Source organism: Onychostruthus taczanowskii, unplaced genomic scaffold (assembly GCF_017590055.1).
Source record: "Onychostruthus taczanowskii isolate IOZ18803 unplaced genomic scaffold, ASM1759005v1 scaffold4, whole genome shotgun sequence".
NCBI lineage: Eukaryota > Metazoa > Chordata > Aves > Passeriformes > Passeridae > Onychostruthus > Onychostruthus taczanowskii.
The window spans coordinates 12,728,144-12,748,592 of record NW_024501459.1 but is presented as its reverse complement, the minus strand read 5'-3'; positions in this window follow the sequence as shown (position 1 = coordinate 12,748,592).

Sequence of the window (20,449 nt, the reverse complement as noted above, 5' to 3'; positions counted from 1 at the left end):
CTCTTAAGTCATTGGCTAAACAATGATCATGACCAGATTCCTGAGGTTGTTGACTATTTGGGTGAAAATTAATACAAAATAAAAGGACTCTTCTGATGACAGAGACCTTATAAGGGATAAAATCTGAACTTGGATTTTATAAATTATACATAAAAATTTGCAAAGACAAAAATTGTCCATCTTGTAAATAATAATTAAGATTTTTTTTTCTTTAAATATTTAGAGATGATGTTATAGGTCCAGCAATTCAGAAGAACAGCTTCCTTGTTTTGCATGTGAGTCAATGGTTTATTTCTATTTTCAATATTAAAAGAGGTACATCAATTTGTAACTCAGAAGCCATTAGCTAAGGTAGCACCTCTCCTTAGCAGTGAATCTACATTCAGGCCTTGATGACTTTTTGAAAGGAAAGGCTGCTGCAGCCAGGGTTACCTGTATGCATTCCTTGCAAGTAACAAGTATCTGCTGTGGTTTGTTTCTCTGCAAAATTTAAAAATTGTTGTCACATACCTACTATGACAAAAATGCATTCTAAGATTTTAATAGCATGTAAATTGTTACCAATATGCAAAGATTGGAGAGTACTGAAGATACTGAAGACAGATGACCAAATACAAGTCAAACAAATGGGGAGAGAAAAGTAACAAAGGAGAGATCAGTTAGGACAAAGAGTTAATACAATGTCATCTGGACAGATCAGAAATACAGAAAATGAAACATGAATTTTTGTTTAATGCAAACATCTGAAACAAAATCACTTCAAACATATTCAGTGAAAGAATGCTGCTGTCTTAAGAGAGCCACAGGACTTCCCATATGTGAAACCAGTAACCACTATGCTGACCACTGTGCCTTCTTGTTTTCTTCTAATTCCTATCTTATGATTAATTTTTTTCTTTTTTGCCATCTTGTCTTAGTTGTTTGGGCTTATATAGACTGTGGGGTCTTGGCTGAAAAAAACTATCTTGTTCTTGTGTTTCTCTGGTGCCTGGCATGAATGTCAGAGCTGGTTTCCTACACAACTGTGACAATGCAGCCATGAAAAGTTAATTACTGCACTGATCACAGCACTGAATTGGACAAGTATTTGTACTAGAACATAATTAACGTCCTGGACACAAGTTATAAAGGCACCATTGGTTTGAGATATTCATAACAAACCAGACAGAATAGAATCATAGTATTTCTTTTTATACCCAGCTTAAAACCAATTTTTAAACCATCATAGTGTTTTGTGTCACTCTAAGAAAGAGAAGAGCTGAAATTCACACTGTTTTCTAGATTTCTTATTGATAAAATTCTACCCAGAAGCTAAAGGCACTTTAGACAACAGAAACTGTCCCAAAACTGTAGGGAAGGTAGAGCAATACAGAACTATAAATAAATAAATAAGTATTAAATATATCACTGCTTCTTCTTACATAAAATATATCATGGCTTCCTCTTTGCTGAAATGAGGGGACTTGATAACAGTCCCTGAATACCTTGGGAGTGTAAATCCAAGGCAGGAGATGAATCACTCAGGATGATAAATAGGGATTTAAACAGCAGTAATAGGATTAAAGTAAGAATGAAAAAGTTCAAGCTGCATATCAGAGAATGTTTTCTGTTGATATATTAACAAATAAAGTGTCATAAATGTGTTCTAGTGAAATTTTGTATCTGTATTCTTAAAATTTTTAAAAAAAGGGTAGATGAACTTATTCCCATTTCATTTTTGAAAAAGTGAGGAAATCTTTCACGTAAGGAAAGGTGTAGCTCAGTTTTATACTGAAGTCAAAATACCCATACTTAAGCATCATCTAGAAAAGAAACATAGTCAGTGCCCTGCAAAGTATCCAGAGTATTGAAGGTCACTATGGACCACATCAGATTGGTCAGGCAAACTTCTCTGGCTGCAGCAGAGTTCTGCAAACAGATTATCTTCCCCAGGTCACATGGAGACCCACCACTTTCTAATTCGACCTCCTTTGCTTTGCTGACAGAAGTACATGTATCATAACTCTCTAAAAGGATTCTGTCTAGACAATAAAAATAGTCTTGAGTATTTCATAATAGTGAGGTTTTCCTCCTTTAGTTAGAATGTGGTCTTCTGAAGGGAAGGAAAAAAATTAGGAAAAGAGAGATGAGTGGGATAGAAACCAAATGTTTTAACCTGGCACAAGTGTTATGTGAGCAGCACATCCAAATCCAGCTTCAGTCTCTGAATAATCGCAATAGTAATATTTTTACAGAGAGCAATTCGGAATCACAGAAAAACCAAGGCTGGAAGAGACCTTCAAAATCACCCAGTCGAGCTGTCAACCAGTTATCACCATAATCACCCCTAAAGCCGATCTCCAAGTGCCAATTCCAGATACCACCTGAACACTTCCAGAGGTGGTGGCTCCTTCACATCCCTGTGCAGCCCATTCCAATGCTTTGACAACCCTTTCAGTTAAAAACTCCCAAATTTTCAATATCTAATCTGAACCTCCCCTGGCACAAATTAAGGTCATTTTTTTCTCATCCTTTCACTTGAAATATGGCAGAAGAGAAGAAGCCCCCCTCACTAGAGTTTCCTTTCAGGTAATTGTAGAGAGCAATGAGGTCTCCTCTAAGCCTCCTTTTCTCCACACCAAACAGCCCCAGCTGCCTCAGCTGTTCCTCATAAGATTTGTGCTCCAGATTCTTCCCCAGCTTTGTTGTGCTGCTCTGGACAGCAGCACCTCAATGTTCTCTTTGCAATGAGAGGCCTGAAACTGAACACAGTTCTAAAGTTGTGGCCTCACCAGTGCAGCAGGACAATGGTTTCCTTAGCCCTGCTGGTCATACCAGTCTTCTCAGAAGCCCAATGAAGAGACAGTAAAGTATAGCTATAATATACAAATCTGGCAGAAAACGTTGCAATTTTCTAAGTAGGTAGAGGAAAAGAAAAGCGCTCCTGGTCATTCTTATATGTTCAACCAGTAACAGTTAAATTTCCAAAACGATGCCAATAATTCTAAGTAAGGAACATGTAATAAATGTCGGGGGTTTCACTTTTATTTTGAGACTTAATTACTTCCTCCAAGCTGCTATGCTTTCTTTTCTTTACAATGAGCATAAACTAGACAGCTCCTGTCTTTTTCCTAGTCTGTACCTCATGTTAGCTGAAGCCATTAATATCATTGTCTAGACTAGTCTCATACAAGCGTAGGGTCTGTGCAGGTATCAGTGAGGCGTGTAAAAGCCGTTTCTTATTAAAACAGCCACACAAATTCTGTCAAATGCTGGCACAGCATGTTCACATTCTTTTGTCAAAATTATTACAACATCACGCTATTAATATTCTCATTAAACATGTCCTTTTTTTGTGTTATGCCACAGATAGTAATGAAACAATCAAACGTCATGATATGACATTATTTATATAATATATTCTATTATATATTATTTGCTTTGGTAGTTTGTTCCAGAATTCCATTGAATTTTTTACTATATATCCTAAAACCTGATATGGAGATCTAATGGTGTGCACTGAAAAAAAAATAGAGTTCAATGCATAAACCTGACATCACAACATATTTTCTCATCTAATTCTGACCAAGGGCAGTATTAGTTTGCACAGCTTAGATGTGACTCTGCCTACAGCTAAAAAAAAATTATGATTTTTTTTAACTGCATCTGTGTCATCCAAATATAAGAAAACTACACCGTGAGACCTTTTCTGAACACATAAAGCATAATCTATACAAGTATATGTTATTTTCGTTTTGTATACTTGCATTGACACTAGCCAGCTTGCTCAGTTTTACCTTTGCTCAGCTGGCAATGGCAGTGTAACTTGCATACAAATAAATCCTCCCAGTAAAGGTGGGGATGCATAATGGAAGCATAATATAATATGCTTTCTCATCATATTTCTGAATGATTTTCCTTATATGTCAAAGAGTTCAAGTAACAGAAAAATAACTCACATAACTTCCTTTGAGAAACCAAATGGAAGAGCAAAAGTTTCTCACACTTTTACTATATCTTTGAAAGAAAAGAACTGCTCTTGAGTTCAAGCAAGGCCCAGAGATAAGAGAACATCCTCTCTCAAGACAGAGAACAAACTTGATGAAATTTCACTTGTATCAAAGTGAAGGCAGAAATTAGAAATAAAATGTGAAAATATTAAGCAAGCAGTAAACACAAGAAGTTATTAAGAGCATGGAATTGGTACAAGAAACTTAAGACACCACACTAAAACCCTGGGTTCCAGGACTAAGAAAAAAAAGGTCTAGCTTTCAGGAGAATAAACCCCATCCAAAGACCCTCCCAAAGAATAAAATCTTAGTAGTTGCATAGGTGTATTAGTAAAAAAACATGAGGGAATATATTCAACAGGTAAATCTAATTGAAAAGAAGCAGGGGCATTCTTTATATCATAAAATAAAATAATTGTAGAATAAGTTGCCTTCAACTGGTTGATCCCACCCCTGCACTACTCTTTCTGTACTTTTTCAGTCTGTGTCCTTCTGTGAGCAAGTGATGGGAAAAGTGATTTTGTTAAAAATATTACTTTTTTCTATGGTGTGGCCCTTTTAGTAAGTGGTTTAGTATATTATTTCAACTCCATAGCTACACCAGGTCTACAAAAGCATCAGTGAAGTAGCATGAAGCTGAAATCTGGGGTATAAGCAAGTGGAGGACGAAAGACAAAGAAGACACAATCCAAACTGCTGCCATATGGAAAACCACATTTCTGATTCTCCCAGACTGTAGCCACAATGCAGAGCTACCTCATCAAAGGAGTTGACTTGAGCTTCTTCATGTGCCTGAAGAGTCCTTGAAATCGAAGTATGGAAATTTTTCAGCTCACCATTTGGATTGGCACTGTTTCTGTAAAGTCACAGAGAAGCACAATTGTAAGTGCAGACTAGGCAAATAGTATGTGACATAGCATCCATCACTGGTGAGCTTTCTTCTTCAATCAACCAAACACAGGTTATGTGCATAGGGTGAAGTAATGCCAATGGACTGTCCAGAGTGGAAGAGTTAATAATTCAGCAGTGAGGGCAAATAAGCACCTGGGGGAAAAAAAAAAAAAAAAAAAAACACCCCAAACTACTGAATCCTCTCTGTTTCTCTGTCAAAAACATGCATTTCAGCATCTTAGGATTTTTGTTTCCTACCAGAAGCAGAACACAACTCCATCCAGTCATTAACTATGGGGTAGTCACGTAACTATACCTACAGTAATTGTGATCAGAGAGAACAAACATATCTAGATCTTCCAAATTCTGGTTTGATTAATTCTATCCATAGCCATACTAAAAAATATAGGTTGATATCTTAGAGAACTTGTATCGGTATTATTAATTTGTACAGCAGTTAATCAAAGCTTGTAATATTCCTTCAGTAAAAACCTTTTATGTTGTCTGTTCTGGGGCAGGTATTTTGTACCAAAAAAAAAAAAAAAAAACCTTTTATGTTGTCTGTTCTGGGCAGGTATTTTGTATCAAAAAAAAAAAAAAAGCCACTAAATTTTATTTCCTATTGATCTGGATGTATAGTGCATCTTATTTATTTCAGGGAGCAAAACTGATGACACTGACAAAGGGATAAAAAATTAAATACCTACAGCAAAAATAGAAAAGGGTCCACGGAGGTAAAAAGAGTAATGATGGTAATAATCCACAAGTTGTAGGAAAAAGTATTCTAGATTGGAAGATTTGGATGGAAGAATCTGACTTAATGCATGTTTTATATAAGATTATATAAGATCACTACTGTATCAAAAATGAAAAGGAAGCAGCTGAAAGCTACAGCATACTGCAAAAATACTTTAAAGATACTGGTATAGATGGATAATATAAACCTTTTACTAAATGTGTCTCTTATAGTACAGACAATATCTTTTTGAATTTCATAACGCAGCAAATTAAAGCCCAGTGACAGTCAGTGAGATTTTTGAATCACTGTACTATGCCGGATGCAGTAATGATCTTAATATCATAAAATATAACTAAGTTAGCACACATTTATTAACTCAAAAGCATTACAATTCTGTTAAACCACTTTCAAAATACAAACTTAAGATTTGCCTGGTTTTAAAGTCTGTGATTTTGGTCTGTGGATGTTAATAACATATCTGAAATTCCAAAAAAAAAAAAAAAAATCTGCTTATTCTGTACTTGAAATAAAAAATTCCAGTTTAAAACTGAAAAACTATGTATGTGTATTTTTAAATTGTCACTGCAATGAAGAATCAGGAAGGAAATGCCAAACTGTGTTTTTAAATGAATACACTTTAACTGTTTCTCTGCACAAAACCTGCTATTTAGATTTTAATGTATCCCTGATATTTAGATGATCAAAGATATAGAACAGTACTGCTGTCAGAACAGCATAACATTGCTAGAATCCTTAGAAAAACAGTTTTTTCCAGCAGTACTTTTAAAGAGAACCAGTATATTTTAATGATTTTGTATTCTTTTTCAAAACAACTGTACTTCAAAATTAATTTTAGCTTTCTTAATTTTTTTCCAAATTGTTTTAATGAAGATTAATTTTAGGGAGACTTTCCTACTATTAGCAACGTCTCTTATAGGTACAATTCTTCCCTTCCAGAACCATTTCCATTCAAACTCCTCTATGGAGCAGCAGGCTGCAATTTCTGCATCTGTGCTGTAATTCTACTGTAATTCTTGCACAGAAGCCTAGTCAATCAACCCTGTCCTCCCCATGTTAGCCAACTGTCCCTTTAATACATCCATAGAATTCAATATGAATTGAATGAATAGAATTGCAGTGCTAGGGAGACAGTCAGCTACTACAGAGAGACGGGATTGATTGACATTGAAGCATCTGTGGAAGAGTTATAGAAGAATTACAGCAGAGTCACTGAAATTGCACCTTCCACACCTCATGAGAGCGAAGGGAAGCTACAAGAGACACTACTAATAAATAAATCTGCCTTCCAACTAAAGCTGTATCAAAAGGGTTTTTTTTCAGTTTTGTATCCCCAACTTCAATTTGTGAGCAGCTTTTATTAACTACGTGAAAATTGGGTGTGACTTCAATTCTACGGTGGTTACAATTCTAGGACAGTTTTAATTCAAAGTCAGATGGCATTTTTTTAAAGCCAGAATATAGCTTTTCCAGTTCATTCTTCCCTTTCCTCACTATTGATATAGTTGGAAGTATATGGGACTTGCTCACATTGAATTGTAGGTTTGTTTTTTTTGTAATATCAGAACAGGAATACATACAGTATTGTTGCAAGGTAGCCACAGTTTCTGTTTTTCAGTTTGTTCTGGGTTAGGGCAGATTTGGGAGAAAACTTCTGAAGGGGTTTTTCTAGAAAGCAGATTCAAGTGGCCCCTCCTTCAACTGCTTCAGGAATATATTTCTTTGGAGAAAAGTGGAAAAAAGACCTCTTTATTTAATAGGTAAAGCATCCACTAGCACAAGAAAATGAACAACATTAAACAATAAAACCTCTTGCTGCTCTAAAAGAGATGACAAACTCAGAAAGTCCCCTTCGTGGGCGGTAGCTTGGTTCACTCAGTCTCTTATCAGTGCCTCCAGCGCTGGAAATGTCACGGCCCAGGCCTGGCCTGGTGGCCACAGGTGCGAGCTATGGGTGTTGTTCTGGATGTTCAGTCCAGAGTAAACAGTTCTAAGGAAAAAAGAAAGAAAACTACAGTCCAGAGAATTTCTCTGCTTCAGCTAGCTAGAAACCTACTAAAAACAAAGGAGAGCCCTGTCCTGCCATCTGTCCGCAGACAACACAGTGCAAGAGAAGGATGCAGATGAGAAAGTGCAGTTTCTGAAAACAAACTCAGTGCTTCTTCTCTCCTCTCCCTTTGCTCTCAGAACCAGTCCTAAAGGTGCAAAACTTATTTCTGGGCTAAACAGACAAAAGGGGATACAAGCATCATAAAGTCACCCCAGGACACAGTTGTAATAATCTATATAATTCTGTGATATGGTATTGCTTATTTAAATTTCCTAGTTGCTTTAATCAGAAGAGAAGGTGAATGTGTTGAATTTAACTAAACACTAATTCCTTCTTTAAAATGAGTCTTGCTCCAGATTATGCAAACGTCATAATAAAGTTCAGTTTAACAAAAAGTGGTAGACTTTCATTCTAGTTGCATATAGGTTATTTAGAGGCACTGATATGAGAGTTATATTCAGATAACATATGTAGGTGTGTCTTGTTAGCTTTATTTTGAAGATTTTTGTAGTTGTGCCTAAAGATGAAATTCTTCTTGGTGTAATGCCCCTGGCAATAGATGGTGTTGTTCAGACTGTAAGTACATATGGTTTTTTTAAGTTCCTTATTTTTGTATGTTTTCAAACATATTTACCTTTGTCTTGCTTTTCTGCTGCCCACCAATAAACAGCGGTTGTTTCATCATCAGTGAAACCTTAAATCATATAAAACAATTTCTTTAAGTATTGGTTTCCTCACAAATACTTTTTGAAGGTCTTTATAGATTGAGATGGATATTATGACACATATTTCTCCAGATTTACCTCTGCAACTGTAAATTCTAGAAGTGTTTTAATTAAGTAATCAGATTTTGGAAGAGAAATAGAAACATTTTATTCCACTGTGAAGGCTGATGCTGTTGTCTTATCCATGTTAAATCATCTGGACAGAATGATTAGCCTTATTTTTTATTATTATTTTTATGATATCTGTAATAATAAATCATTACAAAAAACAGTTCTTTTGAGGTAACAGAATGTTCTGAATGATCTTGAATAAATCCACTTACAGTTTTGCAGTGATCCAAAACAAAAATAGGTACAGAAACTGCTTTTCTGAAGTCAGTTACCATAGAAAGGAAGTATAATAATAAAATCCTTCATGAGATCATACTTTATTGATCTAATCAGCTTTAAAATGTATGGATTTTTATGTGGCTACATTTCTATTTTATTTAACTGAAACAAATGTCTAAAAAATGTATGAATTATTAATGCTTAATTGTAACATTGTTTGGATTTTTTTTCTTATAGTGATGTCGATGAAACAAATCATCCATTTCAGGCACACAAATTACATAAATCAAAGGTACAATAATTTATATGAATGATGTAGCTAAAAAAATATTTTGAGCATGCTAAGGAAATCCTTACAGTGCTTAAAACCAGTTCTATGTTCTTCCAAATGCTAAGCGCAAAAGGAAGTGGACCAGAAGAAGAAAACTTGGTAATCAGTTGGCTTGTCAAGAAAACAGTTTGTTAGAGATGAAAAGACTAATCCCACCTTGCTCTTGTGTCCAAAGACAAGAGAAATAAGGAAAATCACAATGTTGCCCCTATTTGCAACAGAAAACCAAGGATCATTAAGAATGGATCAAAGTTGAAGAACAAAGAGAGTGAATGGCATTTTTTCAATTTTTTGCTCATTTGGGTATTTTTCATTCAGTTAAAATGAAAACACTAAGTGCTGCAAGAGGTGTACTGATAACTTTTATCTTTCTTCTCAGTTGCCACAAAGGTAAGAGCTGCATTCTGTCCTTGACACACAGCAGACAAGGCACCACCTGGTATTCTCAAATCTCATAGTATCTTGCTAGTGAAAACCAAACTGAGAAGTATATGAAAACTTCTTGCTTAGGGAAACTCAGTATAGGAACGGGAAGTCATGCAACATAGATTCTCATTTGCTATATTTGTTAAAGCACATCAGGATATTCAGACTGAACATCCATGGTGCCTGCAACAATCTTCTTGCAATGCTGGATCTGTAATTGCCTTTCTCTGCCTCTCTTTTCCTTGGATATCATTCATCAGACAGTGAGATAAAGTAAGATAAGCACAACTTAAAGTCCAGTGCAATCGATTATTGGCTAATACTCAGACAATGAGTGACTGGAACTAATACCTTCTAGACCAAGCATTTATTTGCTCACAAAGCCCAAAGAGACAACCAACAAATCTTTGTGACAAGGCAGTCATCTGCCAGATGGGGAAAGGTCAATCATCATTGCTGCTAGTAAGACACTAATCATCATCATCATCATGTTCATTGAGGATGTTTTTAATTCTTTATATTTTTTCAGATAAGTCATAAAATCATAGAAGATCCTGGGTTGGAAGGGACCCACAAGTATTTGTCTTATTTAATCCCTGAACTGCTAATGACTGCTATCTCAACAATAATTCTATTGTCTTTTTTTTTACCTGTCTCAGTATATTTCTTTCCTGGTTGGAGAGTATGGGGATGCCTAGTGATATACGAACTTGTATCATAGGAAGCTTGGAATACGTTTAAGGAATTTTTTTTTCTATATCATGACATTTGTTAAGTTATAGCCCTATTCCTTGGAGATACCTTTGGAGATCTTTATTTAAAATTTCTCTGGGTACAGTCTTTACCAATCTACTCTCATTGAAACTCTTTGAGTAGTAACTTGGACTACATGACTTCCAGAGCTCTCATTAAACTTAAATTGATTTATGATTCTATGACATTTTCCAGAAGGAATGCCCTGGAAAAAATGTCTGTTGAAGGAGACAAAATAAAGTGTGCAGATATATGGAAGGGCAATGAGAGAAGTCCTATAAAAATTTTACAGAGAGAGAAAGGAATTTGTAAAGGAAACTCACAGAAACATACAAAGGTTTAAAGACTATCTAGTTCCAATCCCCCTGCCATGGTCTCGGTCACCTTTTACTACACCAGGTTTCTCAAAGTCCCATCCAACCTGACCTTGAACATTTCCAGGGACAGGGCATCCACAACTTTTCAAAGCAACTTGTTCCAGGATCTCTTCACTCTCACAGAAAACAATTTCTTCCTCATGTCCAATCTAAGCCTAACATCTTCAAGTTTAAAGCCTTTACTCCTTGTCCTATCAGCACATGCCTTTGTAGAAAGTCTCTTTTCAACTTCTGCAGGAAGTAGTCATAAAGATAAAGCTGTGAGAGATGTGGAGGACAAAAAAGGACACTAAAAGTTATTCTTTCAGGTGAATTGCAGACATAATTTCCCCATACAACCCCATGATTTTTGGAACTTCCTAGATGTATTGATCATTCTTTATTTAATTCTATGCTTTGGTTGTTCAGATGAGTGCTTCTTTCTTCAAACCTGGATGAGCCTTACATAGAGGGAAAAATTTCAGTTGAGAGAAATAATATGCACCTAAACAGGTCCACAAGATCTTCAAATCTGGATGTCTGTACTGTTGGAAACTATAAAGAAGTTCAATATTGTCATCCATGTTCTCCCTCTAAAGAAAGCTGTTAATGAATAATTTGTTTTAAATCATGCCAAAAACATTTTCAGGAAGTTGCTCAGTCCTGATCTTCATGACAAAAATAATGTCATTTGGAGTAGATCTCATTGTCACTTAGGCTAGAAAGGAACATTAGACTTGTTCTGTACGAAACTTGATGTTATGATTTTATTGCAATTGCAGCCTTGGAAAACATTCAAAGGCAGAGCCAATATTTCTTCCAAAGGGAGTACCAGAAATTTTGTTCCCTTTATCAGTGTCATGATTTTCTGTCTTTTTGCCTATATTTATATTGTTTTAACTCATTCTCAGCCTAGGATACAGCTGTTTGGTTTTTCTTTGTATGCTAACACTGTATCATGCAAATGGAAGCTTTCCTGGCACAAATCATTAAATAAATAAATATTTTATAGAAATAATATATTCCTAAATTGCCCTTGTCAGTGTAATATATTATGCCCTAAAATCTGAGTGGCACTCCCAGCCATTCAATTAAGCAATTTTATTCCCAGTCCAGTAATATGAGGGTGAGTATACATGACTGAAGTAGAGGTTCTATGTTTTTTGGTCTAGTTATCCTTCTGACATCATATTTCTTTTTCTTTACTTCTGAGGCTGATCAGTGTAATGCATGACAGAAAACAGCACAACCTTAACAGCAGTTGTTGAGATTTTCTGTGTAGACATGAAATAGGTGACTATCAGATGTGAAGTAGATAATGAACAGTACATCTCTCACAGCTCTTACCCATACAACAAAAAGGCTGGCTGGTGCAACACAGCCCAGCATTAACTGTCCATAATCTCTAGCAGAAACTTTAATATAAGTCCATAAACAATGTAGAATATTCTCAGAGATAATCAAACAAGTGCTAAGTACGTCAATCTCAGATTTAGAAGCTGTACAACTATATTTGTACAATGCTTCACCTAACTGAAGTGGCTGAGAAACAAATCTCATTAGCCCAGGCACTCATTTAGCACTGCATCAACAAATCTGCATTGGCTGTGGGAATCTGAGCTGTCATTGCTATTCACTGTTTTGCCACTGTTTTGCCACTGTACATCAACATATGTGTTCTGGTTGCTTGCTTCAAGCTGTACTGAAAATACAGACCTCAGGGATTGCTGAGATTCATCATGCAATAGGAAATCAACTGACCATAAAAGGTAAAAAAAATTAGTTCAAAGAATGCTGCAAAAAAATAAACCTTAACTGTTCCTCTGTCAGATCCCTCTGGACATGCAGATGCAGCTCACCTGGTCTCATGGACTTGTGCACATTCAAATTTCTTAAATCGTCTCAAACATGGTCTCCTATTGCTGGCAGTTTTTAATTCTCCCAGTCTCTGCTTTTGTCTTTTATGGCTCAGGTGGTGAAGACCAAGACAAGAAAGTCATTAAATACCTCAGCCTTCTCCATATCCTGGCTAACCAGGTCTCCTGCTTCCTTCTGGAGAGGATTCATGTTTTCCCTAGACTTCTCTTGTCATTAATTGCCCTTGGCCAGGTTTGATTTTATCAGGGCTTCAGCTTCTTAACCTGATCTTTGGCTGCTTGGATAATCTCTCTGTATTCCTCCCAGGTTACTTGACCCCGTTTCCATTCTCTGTTGGCTTCACTTTTGTGTTTGATGTTGTTCAGGAATTCCTTGGTTATCCACACAGGCCTCCTGTCATTTTTACCCAAGGTGATCCTTCAATATTAAGAGGGTTTCTTGAGCTCCTCTTCTCTCCAAGACTTTATCACTCAGCACTCTAGCAAGCAGAACCCTGAAGAAGCCAAAGTTTGTTTTCTAGAAGTCTAGGGTAGTGAGCTTGCTGTGTGCTCTTCCCACTTCACTAAGGATCTCAAAGTCCAACATTTCATTGTCACAGCAGCCAAGGCTGCCCTTCAGCATTATGTTCCCTGCCTCAACATCTCCTCCTTGCTGGTAAGAAGAAGGTTCAGTGCAACATCTCCTTGCTGTACTTGGAGAGGGACATTGCCACCAACACATTCCAGGACCTGGCTTATGTCTTTCTTTGTTTTCCCACCAACACAGAAAATTTGGTGTGATATTGGCATGGTTGAAGTCCCCCACAGGGTCATGTGAACATGAGGCTGCTCCTATTTGTCTATAAGGGGCCTCATAAGCTCAGTCTTCTGTTGCGTGGCCTGCTCTAGACCCCCACTATAATGTCCTCTGTCCCTGCTCTCCCTTTAGTCCTGAGTCATAAGCTCTCAGGCTGCTGCTCATCCATCCCTGGTGGAGCTCCATGCACTCCAGCTGGACATTGACAGGGAAGGCAACACCCCCTCTTTGTCTGTCTTTCCTAAAGAGCTTCTGTCCTTGCATTCCACAGCAGCCATTCCACCACATCTCCATGACAATAAGATCATAGCCCTGCAGGTTGATGTGTTTCTGTAACTCCTCTTGTTTATTCCCCAAATATGTGTTAGAGGCATTCAAGTTGGGCCCAGGATGAAGCTGACTTCTTGGCTTCATTTACAATTATTATTTTCAGGATGTATTTCTAAGCAGGTATTTACTTCCTGAAGTTGTACAAAGAAAAACACCTTACCTGTCACAGAACAGACTCTAAGCAAATAAAAAAGCTAAAAAGTGAAGTCTCTACAGATCTAAGATGACATGACAAAAGAAGCATTATTAAAGTAGCAAGAGACATAAAGGGTAATAACCCAAATATTCTGCATTTGAAATCAGGCATTGGAGAAATTTGAAAGAAATGCATGTACAATTCTCTCTCTAAAAATAATGTAGAGATGAAGGTAAAGTTCAATCACCCAAACCCATTTGAAAATACCAAAGAGGTCAGTTGTTCTCAGGCTTACATTAATGACACATTTGTGTTTGTATATCTTACCAGCATTTTGCCCTCCTGCTCCTACTTTTAGTGTTCTAATCCTATATTCATCTTCAAAATAGTTTGATATACTAGCAGTGAATGATATGTTTTCTTTTTTCTTCCACAAGTATAATTCTCCAGAGGGATACTGGCCTGAAGTAGTGAGTAGTAGCCTGGCCCATGAGTAGTGCTGCAGGCTTCGACTAATAAATAATTTTTAATCAGATATTTTGTATCACTATAGTAGTGTTAATTTCATTTTAATATCTTTGTGTCCAGAGAACTCACAGTAGTTTCTTTCAGCTTCCACAGTTTCATCTTCTGAATGGAAAAGATAAATACATAAAGTAGAATCTCCCACATATGCAAAATTTGAGGTATGAATGGGTTATTATTTGATTGCGCTTTCATTTCTAGACTCAAATCAGAGAACCATGCTTTGGAAAACAAAATTTCAAAGGAAAATTTAAAACTATAACAAAAGAATTGCTTCTTTTGTATAGGTGCAACTAAAAAAGCAGTTCCCTGTCATCTTAATTTCTCTCTGTTCATCATTACATTAATAATATTGAGTTTATCAGTACTGAAAACATTAGTAGGAATTTTTATCTTCTCAGGTCCTTGTCCTTGTTTCATTTATGTGCATGAATAATCCAAAAATATTTTTTGATTTTTTTTTGTCCTCAAAATATGTATAATATGTTCCCATCTACAATAAAATAAATGAACTAGACAACAAAAGGTTATATGAAATCTCTGAAGAAGGTATATCCTAAAATAAATCAGAATATTTTAAGAATAAAGTAATGAATCCATTTCATTATTTCTTGCAATGAGAACAGCAATCTGAAAATTAGGAAGTTCAGAATGTAATGCATCATGGACTTCCATATAGAGAGCAGAAAAGCAATTCTAATAAATAGGCAGATCATATAAAAATGATTTGTATCAATATCTATCAGTCTGAACTCTGACAGTAGTGCACCCACTGTTTCCCCCAAAGTAGGCAATAATGAAAAAGTGTCTCTTCCATTTATGCATTAATTTCAGGACTGATTGCACCTAACCACATTGAATCTGTCCACATCCTTTTCAAGCATGGCAACTAATGATCACAATTCCTGTCATGTAGATCAGTGCTTCAACATCCGGTTGGAAATTGTCAACTCTGCATACTACAAATCTATGTTCTGTCAATATTACAAATGGATAAGCAGACAGGTGCCATTTCAGAACTCCTCTCATTCTGTTTTAAGCTATGCTGAGCCATTTTGTCAAATAAAGCTCAAAAACTTATTTCCCTGAGCTCAAAAAATGTTTCCCCGCATTTGCTTTTTAATACACAATATTGCGTGTGTCCATTTCCAGTTTTTTACCTTGATTCAATTTTTACTTTTCAAGATGGTAAAACTTTAAGGTACAATGTCCCAAAATAAAACACTGAGAACATATCATAACAATTTTCTATGCTAGGTTTTCAGTTAGGCAATAAGTCATACACAGGGGATATTTAATGGATCTTATGCAGATCAAATTTAATAATTTTACAGGCTGGAGAATTGAGAACAGTCCTGCTGAGAAGAACGTGTGGGTCCTGGTGCACAAAAGGGTGAACCTGAGCTGGCAATTTGCGTTTGCAGTCCAGGAAGTCAACCGTATCCCAGTCTGCACCAGAAGAGGTGGCCAGAAAGTCTGTGGAGGTGATTCTTCCCCTTCATTCTTGGGAGACCTCACCTGGAATATTGAATCCAACTCTGATATCCTCAGGCCAGGATTAATATGTACCTGTTGGAGAGAAACCGAAGGAGAGCCATGGAGATGATTGGAGGGATGAAATATCTCTTCTGTGAGAAAAGTCTGAGAGAGTTGGGGTTGTTCAGCCTGCAGAAGAGAAGGCCCTGGGGAAACGGCATTGCAGCCTTTGAGCACTTAAAATAACTTTTTGATACAGATGTGGACAAACCTTTTCTCAGGGTCTGTTGAAATAGGACAAGAGGTAGTGGTTTTAAACACAGAGAATGTCAGCTTAGATTTGATATAAGGAATGAGTATTTTACAATGAGGGTGGTGTGGCCCTTGAGCAGGCTGCCCAGAGAAGTGGCGTATATCCCATCACTGGAAACATTACTGGTCAGATTGGATGGGCGTCTTAGCAACCTCTTGTAGTTTAAGATGTCCCTGCTTATTGCAACGGAAGTTGGAACTAGATGACCAGTAAAGATGTCTTCAAACTCAACCTGTTTCATGATTCTATGATTCTATGATTCTATGGTTCTATGATTCTATGATTCTATGATTCCATGATTTTCATATTTATGTCTCTCGCCATCTTCTTTAATGACTTCCTAACTCCAAAAGATAATAACGAAATTAGAGTGAGGTAGGAAAAAAAAGAAAAAATATACATCAGGATTAAATTATTGTGAGAGAAAAATTATATTTACAACATAAGCTTCACTTTAATTATTATGCAGAACATAAAAGCTACCATGAAATAAAATGCAATATGATCAATAAATTGCATAGTGTTAATCATGTCAAATAAGGGACATTGCAGACAATCTAGAAAAGGTCAGTGATGATTTACCTACTCTTGTAAAAATCTACTTGACAACAGAATGCTAGCTTTTCTGAAGGAATAGACATTTTAAAAGTTAGAGAAGAAGAATGAATGCTGTCAAATTAGGCAAAAAGAGTACTTACAAACTAGGAATGACAAAGAGATAATCATGCTGACATCAAAACTTCTGCATAAAATAACATCTACTGTTAAAAAGTGTGAAGATTTTTGTTTGCAATGAATATTTTGACAGATATGTCATACAGGTTTCACCTCTCTTCCAAATTTCCATTCTATTAACACAAAAGAACAAATGGAAGAAAAACATTTTTGTTAGTATAGTAAATGCACATATATATGCATACATATTTTAAGTTATATATGTGCTCTGATGGTTAAGGAGTATGTGGTCTGACCTTTTGAGTATTTTCTAATTTGTTTGCATTGTTAATCTTCTACCTCTATTTTTAAGATAAACACCACAGGTAACTTCCATTGGATTATTATTTCCAAACGATTTGAGATATTCTGTAGCTACTTAAAAGATGTTGATCTAAGCCTCATACCAACAGTGTGAACAAGTGCCCTTTTCAGGTCACAGATCTTTTTACGCAAAGAGAGATCTATAAATATTTTTAATGTTTGGGGCTTTTTTTTTTTTTCAGATGGAAAAAATCTGTTCTCATTTCTATAGATATTAATTTCTTATGTGCCTTTTTTCACACTATACCATCACCAGCCTACTGCATTTATGTACTTGTATTTATGCAGTCTCCCTGTCTGCTCATGTAAAGTCTGTTATGGGTTAATCCCTGCCAGACACTATGCCTGGCTCTTGTTTCCTCCCATCTTCCACAGGATGGGATCAAAACAGAAGGAAGGCAAGAAGACTGGTGGATCAAGATAATGACAGTTCAATAAATTAAGCCAAAACCACATAAGTAAAAAAGCAGAAAAAAAAATTCTTTTCATTCTCCCTGTTAGTAGGCAGATGTCCATCTACTTCCTGAGAAGTAGGACCCTTAGCATGCATAACAGTTGCTTGGAAAGACAAAGACCACAGTCTCAAACTTCCCTCTTCCTACTATTTTCCCTGAGCTTCTTACTGCTGAGCCTGACAGTTTATAGTATGGAATATCCATTTGGTCGCTTTGGTTAAGTTTTCTCAACTATGTTCACTCTCAAATTCTTGTACACCCCAAGCCTATTTATTCTGAAAGAACATGAGGTGAACAAAGAAAGCCTTGGTGCTGTGCATTGCTGAGCAATAAATAAATTATTACCATGTTATCAATGCTCTTTTAACCACAAATGCAAATCACAGCATCGTACAGGTTGCTATGAAGAAAGTTAACTTCGTTCCACCCAGACTCAGTTCAAAATCTCATTTGCTATTTGCAGATTTGAGGAAAGAGGTAAATTTTATACTTCCTCCATCTTTCTAATTTTTGCCACGTTGCACAAAGATAAAATTATGAAATTTTACTACATCAAGAGTGAACCTAAAGATAGTAATGTACCAGGAAAAAGTTGACAGTTCTATTCGGGTTTTTTTTTTTTTGTTTGTTTTTTTTTGTTTTTTTTTTTTTTGTTTTTTTTGTTGTTGTTTGTTTTGTTTTTTTAAGTAAATAGGTTATGGAAGCCAGAAAAGAACCAGAGATCACAGAGGGAGGAAAGCATACAATTACATTGGGTCAGGGCATTGGGACAACCTAATCAGGTCTTACTGTCTTAATGACCCTAATTTTTACATAAGATAGAAACTATAGAACTAAAACCACAGATATATATGTGTATATACATATATATATATGTATATAAGTATACATATATGCACACTCCTAAGTATTATGTTAAATTTATATTATGTTAAGTTTATACTATTAATATAAATGGTTTAGATATGGAGAACACATCAGTCTAACAATACCACGGTCTTGCTGGGAATGTTGAAAAACAGGTGGACATTGCCTATTTACATAAAAGGATGCACAGATGAGTTTTCAGTAAAACTTCAGTAAAGTCCCCAAATTCATAAATTTTGGGGCTTTTTTTGTTTTACATTATCTGAAATAGTGAGTTATGAAGCTGGTGAAAAATATTCCCATATCACTTAAATTTAATGTACTTGTCTGTGACTCTGGAAAGACTTCAGAACAGCTGGAGCAATTGACATTGTGACAACTACCTAAGAATTATCACTATATAGTAGAGCATAAAACTTTAAAACCACTTCTAGAATCAGATGGATTTACACCTGCAAAACCTCGGACTTGCAACAACAGAATAGATAGGCTTGCATACTTTATTGCCAAAGCAGGTGAGACAGGATAAGAACTAAATTTTCCAAATCAGGGATTCATTATGTCCTATCAAGTACATCCTTCTACTATACCAGAACTGGATGGCAATTCTGTCCCTTACTGCCAAGCCCCACAGCTTAGTGGAGAGCTAGTACTTAAAATCAACAACAAAAACAACAACAACATCAAAAGAACTTTGAGCATACAGAGAAATTATTAAAAGAGTCTTCATTAAGATTGCATTACAGCACAGGTTTATACTTTCCTCTCTGGCAAAATGGAATCTCTCCCAAATCCCAGCTACAGATCTATAGCGCAGCTGAGTTTCTATGACTATTTTAAGGGAAAAAGTAATAAATTAGTCAAGTCAGTCAGAAAATCTTTTTTTTAAACAAACCAGTTATTATTCAAAATCTAAATCAAGGGGATTTTATCTCAGCTTAGACTACTTGTAACAGTAAATATATTTCAAGACAATAAATAAAACATCCAGACTATACACAAATCTTTCAAAAACAAAAGAATAACCAATACCGGAATGTCAAGAATATCAGAATGTCATTGGAAAGTTATTTGATGCTTAAGCATATTTGCAGAATGTGTCTGTAATTAGGTTTAGCAATTTAAAACATATTTTCTTTAATAATGAACACTTAATCACAGAAAAAAGTAATAAATTTTGAAAAAAAGAAGATAGGATTTTGTAAATAGGAGTAAAGTAAATTATTCTACTCATGGTTGTTCGTTTTCTCTAACACTCAAATATCAAAACCTGGAACAGAGCAAATAGCTCACCTCTTTCCCTTGAAAGTAATTAAAGATAAAATATGCTCTACAGCTGTCATGCAAATGAAAGAATGGAAGCACAATTTCCAATAACAGAAAGAAGAAATAAGTTTTTCTATTATTAGAATTATGTCAAACATACATAGTACTTTCTTCTAATATGGAAAAGTCAACATCAGTAGCAAACTTATTTTCACTCCCTTTAAATACAGTGTCTAAAAGAAACATAGAAACTTAGCTATAGTGAGACTTGGAAAGCCTCTGGAAATTTTTGTGTGTCCTACACTCCCCAGTGCCCTTATTTCTGTCATGGGAATGGAGTATAAAGTCAGTTTATTAATTTTCACACAGAATTCAGTGTCTGAGCCTTCTAGTGCTGAGAAGAGGAGATAAAATTTCTATGTGCACAGCAAGAAGCAGAGCTTGAGAAGAAAAGAACAAAGGTTGTGTTATTGTGCAGAAATTCTGGCATCTTTGGTTACAACAGACAACGAGAGATCTCTTCCTTCACTTTCAATGTTGCAGGTGGTGAAACTATTTTCTTTGCACAGATGTGAGCCATCAGCCTAAAAACCAAACTTCTTGAATAAAAATCAGAGAATTCATAATATAAATTTTTAGATTCATCAACATTACAGATAAGGAATGTCTCTAATGTAGCACTGGGGGATACTTTGCTAAGATTTAAATCCAATTGTTTGGGTTCCAGTCACAGGATGGCGGTTGAAATACAAAACTAAATTC